The 12,516-nt window shown below is 35.1% G+C and overlaps 1 protein-coding gene across 51 annotated transcripts in view; it reads right to left on the bottom strand.

Annotated features, from left to right (window-relative positions):
- plekha7b (pleckstrin homology domain containing A7b) overlaps window positions 1-12,516 on the bottom strand; it is a 193,889-nt gene that overhangs the window by 99,882 nt on the left and 81,491 nt on the right. For 9 of the 51 annotated variants that reach the window (NM_001443047.1, XM_087258415.1, XM_087258412.1 and 6 more), the window contains exon 1: window positions 5,222-5,526. The exons of 40 other annotated variants lie outside the window; for them this stretch is intronic. The gene's annotated coding sequence lies outside the window, so the exon portion shown is untranslated. Of the gene's footprint in view, window positions 1-5,221; window positions 5,541-12,516 lie in introns of those variants that run through there. 2 more of the 51 variants (XM_087258416.1, XM_087258420.1) reach the window with 1 other exon arrangement.

Below are 12,516 nucleotides of genomic sequence, written 5' to 3'. Positions count from 1 at the left end.
AGAGGAGGTAGAAAGTAAGAGATGTACACTATGTAAGCATTCCAAAAACAGGCCTGCATATTGTAGTGGCGACACGTTCGCCGTGACAAGAACATTTAGGCATGTGCCTTTCACAGTACACTGTCAAATTTAACAGGGTGTGTAAAACGCTTCTGTGTCTCAGTGGAGCATGTCATACACACCATACGCCCCCAATGACACAACACACTCACGCTCATTCTTCAGTGAACAATCATAACGCAGCAATCTGAGGAGCAAACATCCTTAAAAGATAGTTCTGCAAACATATGTCTCCGAACAGACAACAAGCTTTTATCTCTAATTGAACATTTAGTGCATCAGCAAACTCTGCTGCATAAAAGCTTTTCAGTGGCTGCTTGAAAGAACGCTTGACATAAAAGCATGTACTACAAAGCCCTAGTTTTGACAATGGTTTCATCTATCCTGTTGTAGCCCCTGAATAAACATGATCCTGAAGTCAATCCTGCCAGCTCATCTGTGAAATTAATCTATGCAATGATCAATATCATCTCTGAAGTCAAACTGAATATAAAACTGAAATGCACGGAAAATGTGCAATAAAGTATTGTAAAATATTAACACTATCAAACGCAACAATAAAACCTCTGTTAAAAACGATATATAAATATATTAGCGAATAGTGTTTGCTAAAGCACTGGAGGTGCTTCTAAAATGCTGCGTCCATAGTTTTCATGGTCAGTCCATCATTTTAATGTAAATATAAAGACCCTCCTCTGAGAGGTTCTCCATCACTACAGAGCTTTCAGCTCTTTCTTAGGCAGTGGACTGGATCGAGGCCTTTCTATTTCACATATATTCCATCCACATCTGAGAGGAGTGCGCCGCAGGCTTGCTATCAGACTCAATTAAATTACATACAGCTTTTCTAAGAATTTCTTTAATTAATGTGTGTTTATGAAATAATACATTCTAATTGATCATAATAGCTGTAGATTTGATTTCACACACTGACTATAAACCACAATCTTTGTTAACAGATCATGTAAAATGACAAAAATTACAGTTGAAGACAAATTGATTAGCCTTACTATGACATTTTTGTTTAACAGAAATTATGTTTAACAGATCAAGGACACTTTTCAACTCATTCTGATTAAATACCGCTCTAAACATTTCTGGAAAGCACCAATTACGTCTAAGAAGCTACGTTTTCGTGAATCCACCAGAGGCTGCTGTGTATGCTTCTTGAGATCTCAAATTTCTCTTGCGAGTGCCATTCGCACGTACAGTCACCAGAGGTTGCTGTTGAGTGACTGAATGATCGACTGACCTCCTCCTTCCCTAAACCTAACTTATAGTGTTTTCAAAAGCAATCCAGAAAAAGAAAAGCCCTCGCCTGATTTTACCACGTTTTTCTGGCTTCTGTTTTTGCCTTATCTGCTTTCTTGAACCGTTCTTCGCCAGACTCAAATCCCATCATTGTAGTCAACTTCTCTATGCATCTCAAGGCTGCTGACGTACATGGCGAGCTAACTGGACAAACTGGTAACAGCGGGAAAGCTGTCCATACAGAGGTAAGCGGTCAGCTGGTAAGCGCATAAAAGAATAAAAGTCATACCATCCTGTTGTGTTTGTTTTAAAAATGACATGCAGCCATATGTACATCTGGCTTCATAATTTGCGATCTTCAGAAATGTGAATAGGGCTACGTTTTCAGAATGAGCCTATGTTGACTTTTTTTTTTTTCAGTATTTCCTATTATATTTTTTCTTCTGGAGACAGTCTTACTTCTTTTAGTTTGGCTGGAATAATATATATAAAACTTTAAAAACCACCATAGTCAATATTATTAGCCCCCTCTTGACAATACAGAACAAACCATTGTTATATGGTTAAGCTTTTGATATCTTAACTAGTAACTAGTGGATAGCAACTAGTAGAAATATCATGCACCATCATCAAAAGAAAGGAAAATGAACTTTGTTATCAAAACTAATATGCTTAAAAATGTGTTAAAACAATCTCGGTTAAAGAATACTTGAGAAATATTTGAAAAAGAATTTTAAAAAATTCACAGGAGAACTAATAAATTTGTTTTTAGTTCTATAAAAAATATATATATAACCGTGGCAGGTTAGGATTTTCTTTTAGACCACTAAACATCAGTGAATCAAGTTGTAGCTGATTATATGAGCTGCAGCCATACTACAGAACTCTGTACAAATATGACACAAAGAACTGTACCTCTCTCAATCGTCATCAGCCAATAACTGGTGCAACTTCCTGTAAAGGGCTACAAAAACAAAGGCACGTTTCCTGAATTCCTCTAACTCTAGTTTTATTCCAACATCATACATTAAACTGCACTGGCCCTATGCAACAGTTTTGGTATTTTCCACTGTTAATTAAGAAGAATCTGCATTCTTTAGCTCTTTTGTTCTCATCACATTACTTCCGAACTACTTGTCACGGAATTCTCTGCATTAGCATTGGAGGATACACAGAACGGCAAACAGTGGCACTGTTTGTTTAGCTATGATGCAAGTCTGAGGGAAAGTGGCCTATGACATTATGAATGATGATTATGAATTAACTCTCGCACACGTTAGACTGCCGCTTTGTCTTAATTCCAGAGACAAGAAAAATGGCCATGCATATGATTAACAGTGGAGAGCAAGGTGTGTAAACCCCTTTTATACTACAAAACAGCTTTTTAAAATGACAATATATTTACGTTTTGTTCTATCAAGAAGACTTTTCCTGTGTTTTAAAATATATATATATTTATGTGTTAGATGTGTCAGTCATTGAAATAAATAGGTAAAAACAGTGAAATTGGTATAAGTAATAATAAAGAAAACATCAGGTCAAGCTATATGACCTGATGATATGAGCTAGGTAAAATAATGAACTAGCTGCTCTAGAAAAAAATAGATAACAATTAACAGCAATATGTCTACAGAAACCAAAAACTTGCTGTCAGTCCAATGTTGGTAGATGTGTAGTGGTGTCTGGCCTGTAGAGGTTCAGTATATTGAAATTCACATAGAGGAGTATTGCCTCACTTCTTCACTCCCCTTGTACTATGATAGCTCTTAACCGTGGGACGAACATATCATTTGGCATCTCACAAGAACTGGCAATTGTGAAAGCAAAATCTATGTTTATACTAGGCAAAAACAACACATTATTTTACAAACCCACTGATAACAGTATAGCTAAACAAAATACACATAGATTTTTCTAGTACTGCATTTCAAGCTAATGCAGGGAGTAAAAATCCCTTTCCAATAACATTCAACTTTTAAAAACAACTGGAAATCTGTTTCAAGAGAGGTCTACATGAAGGCAGTTAAAATCAAGTGCTATTTTGGGGTTTCCGCCTGGATTTTGCCTACCCAAATTAAAAAGCTTCTGAAATCAGGCAGAGGTGTAAATGCAAAAGTTTGGTATCAATGTATAAAAAAGCCTTTCATAAAACACTGTTGTAAGTTATTAAAATAAATTTAGATGTTGTCTGTGTTATATTTAACCCCTCCAAAACAAGAGGCACTTTTTTGTAAACTAAAAGTTTGAAAGTGTACCTTTTAGGTTCTGTGTGGTCTAGGTTGCTGTAATTAATTTAGGTGGTTCCTGCACATGTCAATAATCATAGGTAAAAAAAAAATGTCTCTATCATAAATTATGTAATCTAAAAAAAGTTTTACAGCAAGTGTAGCACCAAGTTACACCGAATGCTCTTAAATAAATCTGCACTGAAAACTTTTTGGGCCATCCCAGAAGGGTTTTTCTATAGCACTGCTGTAAAATATGTGCTAAGCCAACAACACACTATGTGTGTACATTTGATGAATTGAATCAGTTGCGATCTTGTATGAAGAGCTTATATAATGTGTAAAAATATCAAAACAGCAGCAGGAATTCTATATTCACACATGCTGTATCTAAATAATGCCTGAATTACAAGAGGCAACATGACAATTATACAGTAGAAGAAAAACTAAGTATGCTTGAACTGCACATGGGTGCATCTTAAAACAATATGGCACTTGGATGGGGTTCATTAAGATCCCTTTTGGTCTGCGTTACATCTACATTTCAATTGAACCAGTTTGTTCAGATGGCAACTTTCACATTTACTCTAATAAACTGCACTAACAGAGCAGCTGCACCAGACTTAGTTTCAATTAAAATACACTTGCAAAGTTTGAACACCAAAAATGCTGCATTTCCCCAATGGTCACCTCAATGCCAAGACGCTTCAGGCAAGAAGTAAATACATGCCACAAAAACAAACATTTTCAATGGAAAATCAAGATAAAAGGATCAAAAAGTTTGTATACAATCAAACATGGTTTTTCCACTTGATTAACCAAATTTCTCTCTCCACACAGCAAAAATCTTTTCCTTATTTAGATGTTTTTTGTTTTGTTTCTTGTCCAAACATCTAAAAATTCCTAAATCAAGAAGCATTTTCTAGAAGAGCAAAACCTACTGTCTTACTTTAAGAAATAATATGCCAAAATGAAGTGAGTTTTTAATTAAAACAAGCAATATAATCTGCCGCGGGTTAAGAAAAATAATCTTATGTCTAAAGGAAAAACCCCACTGGCAGATTATTATTTTTTGTTTGTTAAGGGAAAAAAATCACTTAAAATTGGCATATTATTTCTGAAAACAAGACATTTTGTTTTGCTTGCCTTGAAAATGCTTCTTAAAATAAACTTTTTAGATATTTGGACTAGAAACAAGAAAAAAAAAAGGAAATAAGAAAAGCTTTTTTGCAGTGCACCCTATGTTGCAACCCTTAAACATATTAATAGCAAAAAAAAAAAAAAAAACTTCTCTTGGAATCCAGAAATCTGCAACATCTTCATTTTTACATCTTCAAAGCATAGTCTATTTTCTCAGCTGTAAAATCCTTTCATAAGCAGGCTGCTAAACACAGTTGTAACATTTTTTCAATGAGATTTACATCTTGTCATTCCACACATCCAATGGTCAACTAGTGGGCTGTACCAAATCTCAACCAAAAACAAGCTGCTTATCAGGCATCCTAAAATAAGACCTCTTAGAATCACAGTTTAAACAGCAGCACTTCATGTGTACAGTGCTAGGGAACAGTGTACAGACACTTCTACACTATTCAAACACAAAGTTTCAGGATGTTCTCATTCGACCTTGTCTTGAAGCTCTTTCTTTATCTGCGGTGGAGCATTCTGCCCTAAAGTTGTCTCACCTGCCAGAGCGCAGTAGATTATCTACTTCCTCCTGGGTTCATTCCGCCAGTCGGGTTTGTCCTCTGAAACGGTGGCAGGATGATAGAAGTGCTCTGATGAGAAAGTTGATATCCTGCTCAAGTGAAGCAGCCAAAGCTCTAAAACCTCCACATGTTCTCCTGAGAATTTCACTCAGCGCAAAGTATTTGACGGCCGTTCAGAGACCAAACCCTTTCATGACCAGAACCCAAGCTTAGATACACCGCTTATCAGATCTATGCGATTTGATCAACTTTCCCTCCCTCTCTCTCTCTCTCTCTCTCTCTCTCTCTAACTCCCACCCCCTCGGTCTCTTGCCAAACTACAACCCATTAATGAGGACGTCAGTGGGCAAAAAAACTACACTGGGAGGAGGTGTTACTGTCCCAAAATAAATATTTCCGTCTCTAAACTTCATAACCTAAAAGCAACCAGGGCTCTATCACACGAGCCTGTCACCCACCCAGAAAGGGTCTTTTGTTTCTTTATTATTGCCAGATTTTCTTGGCGAAAGCACATCACTGAGTGTTTTATTGTTTTGATATGTTCCTGTAAAAATGCTGACAATTCTAGGGGAAAACCCTGATTATTTAAAAACATATATATATATATATATATATATATATATATATATATATATATATATATATATATATATATATATATATATATATATACAGTTGTATTTTTATACCATGCATTATTGCCTGGCACAATATACAGAGGAATTTGTGTGCCCTGTATTAACCAAAACCTTGTTCTGAGTCAAGGCATCCACCACTGCACCTGTGCAGACTTTCTCCAACAGCATGTTTGCCACATTTCAACCTACTGGACAGACCGTGGGCTGTAAATACTATTAGGTTAGCTCACAAGAGATAAAACATGAGGTATGTAGAACAGGAAAGCAGGTGTTATTTGCACAGCTCTAAAGCAAATATTGAATCACATACACAAGAAAAGCATTCAGTTCAATGGAACAATGGCCTTTGCGGGCTTATTTCAATTACCTTTGCACATATAAAAAGAATTTAAAATGTATTTGGACGTGCGACTATAATTAGTTTGCTCTGATAAATGTGTGTTGTTGTACAGGGATGCAACAAAAGCAATGCATAAAGCAAATTTAGTCAGTCAATAGCGTTAATAAACACTTACAGAATTTGGCACAAAACACATCACATTAAGCATGCATTTGATTTCACTAAAAAATATACTCTGTGCTATAACAATCTATACCTTTATGAACATTATACATCTTAGTCTAGAGGACAGACTGGGGAGGAAAAAAGGAAAGCACTGTGGGATTTGCTTGCTCAACCTTGCAGTGAATTACTTTAAATGTGCCATTTTTCAACAGAAATTGTCCAGTTGTAACTCAATTTAATCCGGTTTCACTTGATAAATTTAAAGATCTTATATATAACATATTCAAGGACTTTTAGAGAGTTTTTGAGGACTTTGAGTTTTTTTCATATAGGAGAGTGACAAACACATAAAAAGTTGTCGATTACATTTTTAATACATTTCATTATATGTTAAATAAAAATACAAATATAATAAATAAATATAACAACAATTTTTCAAACTGATCTCTCAATGCCAAAGACATGGGTTCAAATTCAAAGCAATGCATTAACTACTAAAATAAATATCTTGACTTGAATGTAATGTAATGTAAGTTCCTTTGCTTAAAAGCATCCCTGTCAAATGCAAACACACAATGCATGAATGCAAACGTAAACACACTGAACCAGAAATACATACTCAATACAAAGCAGATCCTCAAACTTCCTCCTATACAGTCTCTTGTCAACATTTTAGCTTACTCTGCTGCATTTTGCAGCGTTTCATTTGAATCGAATTCTTCAAAACTGAGTTATATTGAACTGAACTGAATCAACATTGATCTGAGACAATCTGATAAAAAATTCTGTCTTCTGTTGAACTGCTTAATGACTTTGTTGGCCATTGATAAAAACCATTGATAGAAGCTGCTTTAAAACATCTGTACTGTATAAAATAGTGCTGCACAATATATTGTTTCAGCATCCGTATCATAATGTGGGCATCTGAAAGTTGCATAACAAAATCTGCAATGTCGAGTCAAGATTATAGCGGACCAGGAGCCACTGTTGAAAACAAACATGATTTGTTGACTCGTTACTAGTAGTTTAACCATAAAAATGATCAAACTTTTGTCATCTGCATGTGTTTTTAAGGACGTTTACGCATACAACTTGAAGAAAGTTAAAGTAGGACCATGTGATATTTCAGTTTTTCTTTTTTAATAAATCTGCAAAAATGGCCTTGTGTTTTTCTGTAAACTGTTGGTACATTAATGAACTTAAACGATTTAAGCAAATGCCCGCAATATAACAAAGAATGAAAATTTTAAGGGGGTCTAAATACTTTTTGTTCCCACTGTATATATAATGAAGACAATACAGTTTTATTCACATTTACATCATTTAAATTTTTGTCTAAATACTGCTAGACACCCAGAAAACTATAAAATACTGTTTATTTATGTTTCTATATCTTTGCTCCACTGTATTTTTACAATGCTTGTGATTGGTTTATTATATTTTACACAGATGCACTTCCCTACAAACTCATCCCAATCAATCTAAATTTATGAATTCTTTCCTAAAAGTAATGTTCATTTCATCTGGTATAAGTGTACTCAATGGTGAAATGTATCAGAGAAAAATAAAATATTGAAGTTTTTTTTCAGTATCGTGCAGCCCTAGTATGAAATGCTACAGAAATAAAGGTGACTTGACTTTGACCAATGACTCTTTCCTTGTTGGTGGCATCAAGCACTTTTCTTTGAGCACACTGGCCATCCTTTCGTCAACAACCCTAATCTGCTGCTGAGTGACATCATGACCCCCAACTCTTCACCAGTAAGGCATCCTTCCAAAAAAAGGGGGAGATTGTTGTAGAATGCTGTCTCTACAGTCCAAAAAAAGCAATTCTTTCATTCTGGCTACCTCAAGCTTCCTTGCTACAAAAGATAGCTTTCCAGTATAAGGGCACTTGGCATATAAAAGCCCTTGCACTCGCAGGCCCAAACAAGCCTCGGTACAAGGGATTCAGACTTAAAAGAACACTGACAGTGCCCACCCTGTTCATTACACAGCACATTTCAAAGGATAGCGCCAACATTGAAGAGCACCCCAGCAGAAAGCTAATTAGAGCGGAGTGAAAGGACAAGGGTCCCGGAATAACGAATGGAACATTTAGTTGGACACAAACACAAATAGTGTTGTTCGCTCCGCATGGTTGCTTAAAGGCTCAGCTGCAGCATCCAGTCCAGCGACCAGCGTGACGGACTGATGATGATGATGTATCAAACAAGCAATGAGTATAAAGAGACACTTAAAAGAGAACGAATGCTAAGCGAGGCATAATCATATAAACTATTAAGCCAATTTTCTATGCAACCAACAGCTAGGAAGAGGACAACTACCCCATCATAAGTCATGAAAAATCAAATATTTAATTACATAGAAAACAAACCCACGTTTTTGATGTTAACCATAGTTATTTACATTAGATGCCACCTACACTATTGTTGTCTATTGGAAGGAATGTGTCAATGCAAAATTAATGTGGGACCAAGGTGCAGTTAATGACTGGCCATCTGGAGCCAAAGTCAATCATACTAAAATAATCTGTGACAGAAGTTCACTCAAAAGTGAAAGTTCTTTCTGTCTTTAATTACTAACAGTCCCGTCATTCCTACTACTTTAAGAACATAAATTTAGATATTTTACCATATGAAAACACAATGAAATTTTGAAAATTGTGAAATTAAAGGCAATAATGCAGAGATCTGATCCCCGCGTCAGGTCATGGTGCGCCAGTAGTATTTAAAATGTGCAAGCAGTACGGAGACACACTAAACTCACAAAGGAAAGAACTTTATATTAATTTCATGTTTTAGTTAACTAATCCTTTAAATACAACTCTCTGGATCTCTAAAGGGAAAAAAAACGCAAAAGAAATTTGTCCCTAAATAAATTTTAGCAGAGACGTACTGTCTGTCATTTTCACATTCGTTTTTTAGTTAGGGATCAGTTCTATTAGAGTAACCTAATAAAAATGTTTTGTTGGACACTGCACAGTAGTCACTAGTACACTATAATTAATATTATAATTTATTATATTCCTTATTGGCGACGCAGTGGCGCAGTATGTAGTACTGTCGCCTCACAGCAAGAAGGTCGCTGGTTCAAACCTCGGCTCAGTTGGCGTTTCTTTGTGGAGTTTGCATGTTCTCCCTGTGTTTGCGAGGGTTTCCTCTGGGTGCTCCAGTGTTCCCCACAGTCCAAAGACATGTGGTACAGGTGAATTGGGTAAGCTAACTTGTCCATTGTGAATGAGTGCGTGTGTGTGTGTGGATGTTTCCCAGAGATGGGTTGCGGCTGGAAGGGTATCCGCTGCGTAAAAACTTGCTGAATAAGTTGGCTGTTCATTCCGCTGTGGCGACCCTGGATTAATAAAGGGACAAGAAAACGAATGAATGAATGAATATTCGTTATAAAACATTTATATATATATATATATATATATATATATATATATATATATATATATATATATATATATATATATATATATTTTTTTTTTATATATATATATATTTTTTTTATATATATATATATATATATATATATATATATATATATATATATATATATATATATATATATTTATATATTATTTATAACATTTATGGTCTTTAAAGTAAAACGGAAAGAAATAAGGTGTAAAATATAATATAAACCACTGGTCTGGTGCTGAAGACATGATCTTAGAGCCATACTTTATTGTTTGTAGTGAGAAGAAAAAACAGATGAAAACCTGGCTGGGCAGACGGCGATAATATGGATTATCTGTTCTTCAATGAGAAAAGATCGTAGACACGACATTGTGAAGCCGTTTATCATACAATGCAGTTCGTGTTTATGATCATTAATATTAACTAATATTAATAACCTTTCTCTCTAGACTTTGTTTTAGGGCTTGTTCTTGTCGGCGCAATATAGGTTTATTGCAAGTACAAATCAGATTATGAAGAATGTTTAAGAGCTTGCATTTTTTTATTGCATTCTTTTTGCAAGTTATTTTATTTATCTATTTTTTGTGGTGAGAACATTACTTAAGTGGTGAGAACATTACTCACTGGCAAAAATGTTCCTCCCGTACCACCAACACATAAAGTAGCCTATATAAGTTAATTTACCTTTTATGTAAAAAATAAGGAATAACTTATAACTTAATTAAATATTAATTAATAAAACATCCGTATAAACGCACATGCTTATTTTTTAACTTTCGTTAATAAAACAACACAATACTGCTTATAGATATTGTAGTTAAATATTAAATAACTTTAACTGCTTGAAATTGTAGAATAATAACTAAACGATACATTTTTTTTAGAACTTCACAAATGGCCTAAATGGCACTTTACTAATCAGCAATACTATAAATAGTAATAATTATAAGAAGTACAAAAATATTAGCCTACTAGTAACAATATAAGTCAGATGTTTAAATAAACAGCGTAGGCTCTCTCCACCTTTCGTTTTCTATTCATATTTTAAATTCTTTGAAAGAAAAACTAACATGTTGACTTTGTCCGGTTTAAGTGAAGACCTAATTGGGGTTATAATGTTTCCAGCAATACACATTCAGACGGTGTGCTCGTAGCGCAAATGCACAGATACTTACATACATATACATACACATACATATATACACACACACACACACACACACACACACACACACATACATACATACATACATACATACATACATACATACATACACATATATATATATATATATATATATATATAATATATATATATATATATATATATATACACATACACACACACACATACATACATACATATAAATACACACACACATGTTTGTTTTTGTGAAAAGTAGGGACATTACATAGGTTCACATTCATTTTATACTGTCCAAACCGTATAATATATTGCCCTCAACCCACCCCTAAACCCAACCATCACAGGAGACTGTGTGCAGCTTTACTTTCTGATACTCTTTACTCTCATTCTGTAGGATTTATACGCATTTTGAGAAATTAGGACGTCACCAATGTCTTCATATTTCACCTCCTTTTTGTAATGCCTGTGTCATACCCATGTCATTATACAGATTTGTGTCATGATATGTCACAAAAACATGCAAGTGAATTATAATAGCACAAACTTTTCTGTAACCGTAGTAGTGCTGTGAATTATTTGTTTAATGCTGCCAACTGATGATCAACAGTAAAACCACCAGCAATCCAGAATCCATGATTATTTGGTGTCATGGCTTTGCAATCAAAAAATTTTGTTATAATGGAAGTCAATAGGGCAAAAACAGCCACAAACATAATGAAAGAGTAGTCAATTTAAACAGTACATAAGGGTTAAAGAAACAACAAAGTTAAATCCGGCGTTTTGCTCACTAACATTACCATAACAAAATGAACTTATTTGGATTTCAAAGCACCCGGAAAAGTGTGTGTTCCAGAGCACCTGGAGGGGAAACTCTGGAAACGTCTTCAAAGTTGCCTAACAGCTAACAAAACAAAAGTTGAACTTGGCCTTGAGAGAGTTTACAACCTTATTTATGAGACAAAGCTTCCTATGGTCAGCACTTCTGTTGGGTCCTTTAATAGCCTAATATTAACAAGCCCGTCAAATAGCTTGTCATTAGTCGGCAAAAAAAGTCTTAGTTAAATAACTACTTATCAACAAAGTGCTACACACATCCCCTTTGCCCATACACCCAGATCTTCATGATGGCCTGAGGGAAAAGATGCGCCCGGAGGAATACGGCAGCATCAGCACTTCCATCACTTCACTGGCACAAAATTAGCCTGCTGATAAATATTTATAAAGAACTATTTCACAGCCATTTATCACAGAAATAGCTGTTTTATGGCCACCCAGGAAGCCACAATGAAATGGATTTCAAAGGCATTCAGGAGATCAATAGCGACAGCAATTTGTGATCACAGCTAAACAAAAAAAAAAAAGCTACCTGGAACAGAGAAGAATGGAGGATCGATCAATAATTCTGCTAAATCTGGAAAAACAATTAACGAAACACAACCAAACCTGCATTATCTGTGCCAGGTTTATTAGGGAACTTTCTGTGGAGACCCCAACAACAGCGTTCAACACCCTCCTGAGTTTTAATCAGCAGCCTCTCAAACTGCCATTTCTAATTGAGT

Source organism: Danio rerio, chromosome 7 (assembly GCF_052040795.2).
Source record: "Danio rerio strain M-AB ecotype USA chromosome 7, GRCz13ab, whole genome shotgun sequence".
Classification (NCBI taxonomy): domain Eukaryota; kingdom Metazoa; phylum Chordata; class Actinopteri; order Cypriniformes; family Danionidae; genus Danio; species Danio rerio.
The sequence above is the reverse complement of the archived record's forward strand: the minus strand, read 5'-3'. Positions and strand labels throughout refer to the sequence as shown.